Source organism: Sapajus apella, unplaced genomic scaffold (genome assembly GCF_009761245.1).
Source record: "Sapajus apella isolate SASKATOON/1434 unplaced genomic scaffold, GSC_monkey_1.0 scaffold13, whole genome shotgun sequence".
Taxonomy (NCBI): Eukaryota; Metazoa; Chordata; class Mammalia; order Primates; family Cebidae; genus Sapajus; species Sapajus apella.
In genome coordinates this window covers 12,632,230-12,638,363 of record NW_022436953.1, presented here as the reverse complement: position 1 = coordinate 12,638,363, position 6,134 = coordinate 12,632,230, and the positions used below count along the sequence as shown (strand labels likewise).

The 6,134-nt window shown below is 41.9% G+C and overlaps 1 non-coding gene across 1 annotated transcript; it reads right to left on the bottom strand.

The window, feature by feature from the left end:
- Positions 1-4,200: 4,200 nt before the first annotated feature.
- On the bottom strand, positions 4,201-4,308 carry LOC116554243. The gene has a single exon (XR_004270127.1). It is a non-coding gene; the product is annotated as a U6 spliceosomal RNA (small nuclear RNA).
- Positions 4,309-6,134: the final 1,826 nt, after the last annotated feature.

Sequence of the window (6,134 nt, the reverse complement as noted above, 5' to 3'; positions counted from 1 at the left end):
CCTCTTTCATGTTTCACCGGAGGATGTCTGCAATAAACAGCCAGGCCTGAAAATGTTCAGCCATTCAGTTAGGAGGTCAGCATTAGAACTAAACAATATCAAGAGAGACTGGTGGGATGAGCCTGATGACTTGGATTAAGAGCCAGACCATTTTCAACTGTAAGATTTGTTCAGCAGCCACATCTGTTCCATGAGTGGAGGTGACCAAGCAAGACAGTGGCGAAAGAAAGACCACAGTTTCTCGGTTCTACCTGGAGAGACAAGGCAACTCCACGCTAAGGATACTGACCACCAGAAATATCAAAACCTCAGTGCCACGTGGGTGAAACAGGCATGAGAGCAGGAGCAGTCAGATTTAGAAGAGACACCTGACATGGCAGTGAAAGAGGGTTTTACAAAGAAGGTGAGGTCCTGACGATCTCCCTCTTTCTGCCCACTTCCTCTTGAGCCTATGGGTCTGAAGCATAGCAGATTAATTTGGACCTTTGTAGTATATCATCTGCTTTTGACCTCTTTGTGTTCATGACAGGACTTACAGAAAAGTTGGGAACATGAGCTACTGCTTCTGTGCTCCCTCCTGTGTCCCCAGCACCAGCTGAGACTGCTTGGGAAGCTCCTTTCCCAACTCAGCCTTAACAGGATGCAGTGATGATGGTGGTGTGGACCTGCTTAGAATCTTTTCAGGCTCATGTCTTCCTCTCAGGGCTCTTAACGCTGTTCATTCCCACTTGTCCAAATTGTCAAGATTCTGTCCCTGAAGAGCCCTCTGGAACTATCTCTTTCTCCTGAATGTGCTAGATTTTTCACGTGTTTCTGTGGTTTCTGTAGCCACTGGGCTATTTATCAGTTGTCTGCACTTGTGTCTTGGGCTGATACAGCTTTCAGATAATTGAAGATTTTTGTGTGTCTAGTAACGCTGTTGAATCTCTTCACTCTTCTTGCTCATTTGTAACTTAGCTTTAAATATCACAATTAACTCTTTACTATGTAAGGGAAAAAAGATATTTTAAGATCTTCTTAATTTTCCCCAGACATATTCTATGGTTGTTATCCTTAAATATTATTGTAAGCATTATTTAATCATGCACTAGCTGTTGTAGAAAACGAAGATGTGTTCTCTTCTCAGTGGATTAACAATGTAAATCAGAAAAGTAATGCATTCTAAGAGGTTGAGGAAAGTATAATAGGAAAATGGATAAAATGCCCAGGAGGCGGCTAATTATTTTGAGGAGATATGTGTCCCTGACCATGTGTTCACTAAACCCTGCAACCCACCAGAAAGCACCTGGGAGTCCCTTGGAGGGTTGCTTTGATAACCTGAACTGGCAACAAACTAGTTTCCAATTGGGAAAGTCTTCTTTTACTCCACTTAAAGAACAGATAACAATAGATTTTAATTGTTTTATTCACTTTGAACAACTACCACATACCTCTGCATCCTAGGGGTCACACCTTGCTATATACAGACAGGCCTGTTTCTAAGTATGGGCTGTAACCTACACTGCCATTTTTCTTGCAGAAAAGGGTAAGTTTCCAGTATACACAAGGCACTAGTAGGACCTGTAGATAAGGTGAGAAAAGAGGTCTGGGTGTTTGTCCTCCTGGGGTTTACAGTCCAGGGAGGTGGATTCCCTTATGTGTGAACCATATGGTTATGTGTTTAGTTACACCTGCTCTGCTATTCACAATAGCAAAGATATGGAGTCAGCCTAAATGCCCATTAATGATGGACTGCATAAATAAAATGTGGTACATATATACCATGAAATACTACACCATCATAAAAAAGAATGAGATCATGTCCTTTGAGGGTACATAAATAGAATTGGAGGCCATTATTCTCAGCAAACTAATGCAGGAACAGAAAACCAAATACCGCATGTTCTCACTTATAAGCTAAATAATGAGAACACATGGACACTTGGGGGGAACAACACACACTGGGACCTTTTGGAGGGTAGAGGGTGGGCAGAGGGAGAGGATCAGAAAAATAACTAATGGGTACTAGGTTTAATAACTGGTTGATGAGATAATCTGTATAACAAACCCCCATGACGCAAATTTACTTATGTAACAAACCTGCACTTGTACCCCTGAATGTAAAAATTTTAAAAACAATAATTATTCCTGCCCCAGTTGTAAATTACTGCGAGATCTCACTACAGGACCTGACCTAGCCTGGGAGTGGGGGTTGGTCAGAGAAGCTTTCCCTGAAGATGGAATAATTAAGGTGGTATGAGGGGTGAGTGGTGATTAATCAGGAGGATATCAGAGGTGGCAGTAAAAGCCAAGGGGGCTGTGCATGGAGAAGCCCCCAAGGCAAAGAGGAGGTGTGTGCCACCCTTTAGAAAGCTGATGATGGCCAGTGTGGACCTGAAGCAGGGAAGGTGGCCAGAGGCAAAGCTGGAAAGACGAACAAAGGCCAGATCAGGCAGGGCCTGGTGCTCAGCGTTGAGGGTCTAGAATTTTGCTTTGGAACACAGATAGTCCTTGCAGGGGTTGTGCAGTAAAATAGGAGGTGGATTAGAGGCGTCATGATCCTCCAGGAACCGTGGCGTTAGATGCATGTTAAGTGGAGCTGAGCTTGATCCTTGTTAAAACATACCTACTCTTGGCTAATGTGAAGAAACACTGACATAAAAATTGATCTCATTTTTGGGTGTCTTTTTTTCTTTTTTTTTTTTCCAACAGAATCATAAGAGTTTATCTTTCTGGCACTGATCTGGGAACTCTGCCCTTGACCTTTACAGACGGGGTGGGAAGAATATGGCCCTGGGAACTGGATTGCCCGCTGTGGTCTATAGTCCTCTCTGCCCGTTTCTTAATTCCCTCAGGTATACATTCCCTTTAGAACACAAAGTTCAAAAGTGGATGGACACAAAGGCGTGTAAACTTGATGTCTGTGGAGGCTGGTGGTGATCTGTGGGAAAGCAACAGCTAAGTCCCCAAGTCGGGGAAAGCTAAGCCGCCTCTCACCCTTACTCCACATTCCTCCTCAGGCCTGGTATGCAGGCTTTTTCCAGTACATTAACATGGATTGCTATGGATTCATTTGTAAATGGATTAAATATCAATTTAAGGTTAACAACTATAGAACTGACCAGATCTATTGAGAGTCTTAAGATCAATGTCTTCAGGTTCAGAGAGAGGTAGAAAGTAGGAAGAAGATTTACTGTTGATTTTGGACTGATGCTGCCTCCTTAAATTCGTTCCGAGGCATGTCCATACCCCCCCTCCAAATAGTTCTTTCCTTTAGTGTTTTGTCTTCCCATCCCCCAACCAACCAGGTCTTTCTTTTAGTGTGTTTTATTCTCTGCCTCCTCTCCCCTCTCCTATCAGCCAACAACCCCACCTCATCCCCCATTTCACCTCCATCACTTATTTCTGTCCCTCCCTCCTCCTTCCCCTGGCCTCCCTCCCTCCCCCCTCCCCCATCCCTCCCTCCCTCCCTCCCTCTTTTTTTGCTTCCTTGCTTCCATTTATATTTATTTCTTTGAACAGGAGAAAATGTATGAAGAACTCATACACAATAATGTTAGGTCAAGAAAGACTTCCTAAAAGTCAGCTCCTTTCTGTGATGGAATGAGTTCCCAGGAGATATAATAGGAGGCCAATCAGTTGAATTATTTAAAACTCAACTGGACAAAGTCATCAAGGATGTGCTGCCAGGAAGGCCCAGCTTCAGCCATTATAGGAATGAAGAAACTAGTCCTAACAGGATTTTTCTCTTCTCAGCTCGGTTTTCTCTAGGCTAAATTCTGTAACTCCTGCTGAAATCAGCTCTCTCTATAGTCAGCAAGTTCCACTACTCTACTGTGGTAAAATGTATCAGAAATTAGAACAAAATAAGGATAGGAAATATTGGGGATGCCCTTCTCAAGAAAAAGCCGGTTCTTGTGGATAAAACATTGAACTTGATACTGAAGAAGCTCAGTTCTTATTCCAGGTCTGCTCCTGATTATGGGATAAGAAACGAATGTTATTCTGCTACTTCATGAGAAAATGCCCTCGTTAGACATCACTTCCAGAAGTGTCTGAGTATAATTTTTTACAAAACGAGTAAAGCACTACAGCTTTCTTCCCTCAAAATCCTTGTTTCCCTAATAAACATTTATGACATTTATACTGAGATCCACTTATTTTTATTTTTAATATACTATCCTTGCCTTGCATTGCAGTAACCTTTCTTAAAAATTTTTTAGATTTATGAGCGGCTTCATAAGTTTTCCTGTCATCTTTGCTCAGGGGCAAATGCTCATCTTCTGTGTATTGTTCCGATGTTAGTGTATGTGCTGTCGAAGTGAGCACCAGAAACCTTTTAACAGAAAGTATGTGGAATATAAATATTGCTACTTTGGGACAGATCAGTGTCCTTGCTGCCTAGCACTGCAGGGCTTATGGAAAGCTATTTCTGTTTTCAGTGATGACGTCACCAGACAAACATTTCCTTTGATCCTCCTCACACTTTGGCAGAAACCCACTTGGTTCTATCAACCAACAGAACTTTCTGCAGGAGATATATAACTTTATAAATTTTTTTCACAAGTATACTTTTATTTGATCTTTCATTTGGGTATTATTAAGACTGTTTAACAGATGAAAATCCTAGAAACTTATTTGCTCAGTGACCCAGAGCTAGCATGTGGCAGAGTGGGAACACAGTCTGTCTCCAAAGCCCTGTCGTCTTGTCTTCTTGTTCACCACCCTGCCCTTCCTAAGCCTTTTCCAGGCCTCGGCCTAACAATGTACAGATGATGAACATCCCTTACTCTCTATATACGTCTAGTTAAATTGATCAGATACAGTGTTGTAATTAGCCTCAAAAGCTGCTTCTCTGCATGTAATTTTTATTATCAGGGAAACAAATGCAAGTTCCTTTGGACTTTATACTTCTTGATTGAACAAATTAGCCCTTTTCTTGATCAGCCAAGAATTGGATCCATTCTTCTTCCTCTCTTGGCAGATCCCTCTTCCCCTAGCCTCCTGGAACACGCTCATCCATCCCACAGGCCAGGACACCTGAGGGATTCCCTGGGCTTTGAGAACACAGCATGTTGGGCAGTAACTTACTGTGGACTAGGTGTGCCAGGAAGACCAAGCCATTCGTGCCCTCACTTTCTGACAGTAAAGAGCCTGCTGTCTTTTGCAATTGCGTGGATCTGTTGATCAATTCCGATGGACCATTAAAACTCAAAGTTCTGCCCATAAAAATAAGAAGTAAAATAAGTAAACAAATGAACCTAAAATAAATTATCTGAGTTTTATGAATACAACACAGGAAAAAAAGTTTCCCAGTAAAGAACTTAACATGACCTTCACGGAATGCCTTTCAAAGGTGAACTACTACGTTCACTTCTCATGTTCCCTGACAAACCTGAATCTTGTCACCTGCCAAAGGTATCTGTCTGTAGCATTTGTGCCCCCAAATTAATGTAAGGTGTTTCTTTAGCTATGTATTAGTCTCTTTTTGTTAGCCTTCTCTTTCTGAGTTGCAGGTTTATGTTAAGACTATTTCCTTTCAGAAAAAGTAAATACAAAGAAATTATGCTTCTCTCATCATTTGTCTTGTGATTTTCCTACTGGTACAGTTCCCTGAGGAAAGGACTAACTTTCTAGAAATTAGCTTTCTCCATGGCTAGACCAATATATCTGAAAACCCAGAGACGATAGCAACGTTAATCGGGTAATACCCATTGGTTTCTCTGAAGGGAGTTAGGAGATGGAGTGGATGGAGTTGGCACCCAAGTCTGGACCTATTTTAGCAGTGGTAATGTTAGTAATTAAATGAAAATAATTACAGTCATAACAGTGATAGCCACTTTCATTGATTAGCACTCAAATAAATACAGTAATGCATTATCTCACTCTGAAACTCATGCAAAGCCCATGAGGTAGTTACTAATAGTTCTCCATTTTTCAAATGAGAAAACTGAGGCTTTGTCAGGATCTCATGATCTGCTTTATTATTCACAACATGCTTTGTGATGGTGAAAGAGCTGTCTACCCAGGGCCCAATGCCAGTGATGCTTGTCTTCTGCGTTCCTCGCTCCCTCCACGCTCCAGACTCTGGATGGGTGTCTTGTAGCTGATTTATTATATCCCTACTGTTCTTCATAGGTGCAGATAGGGAAAGA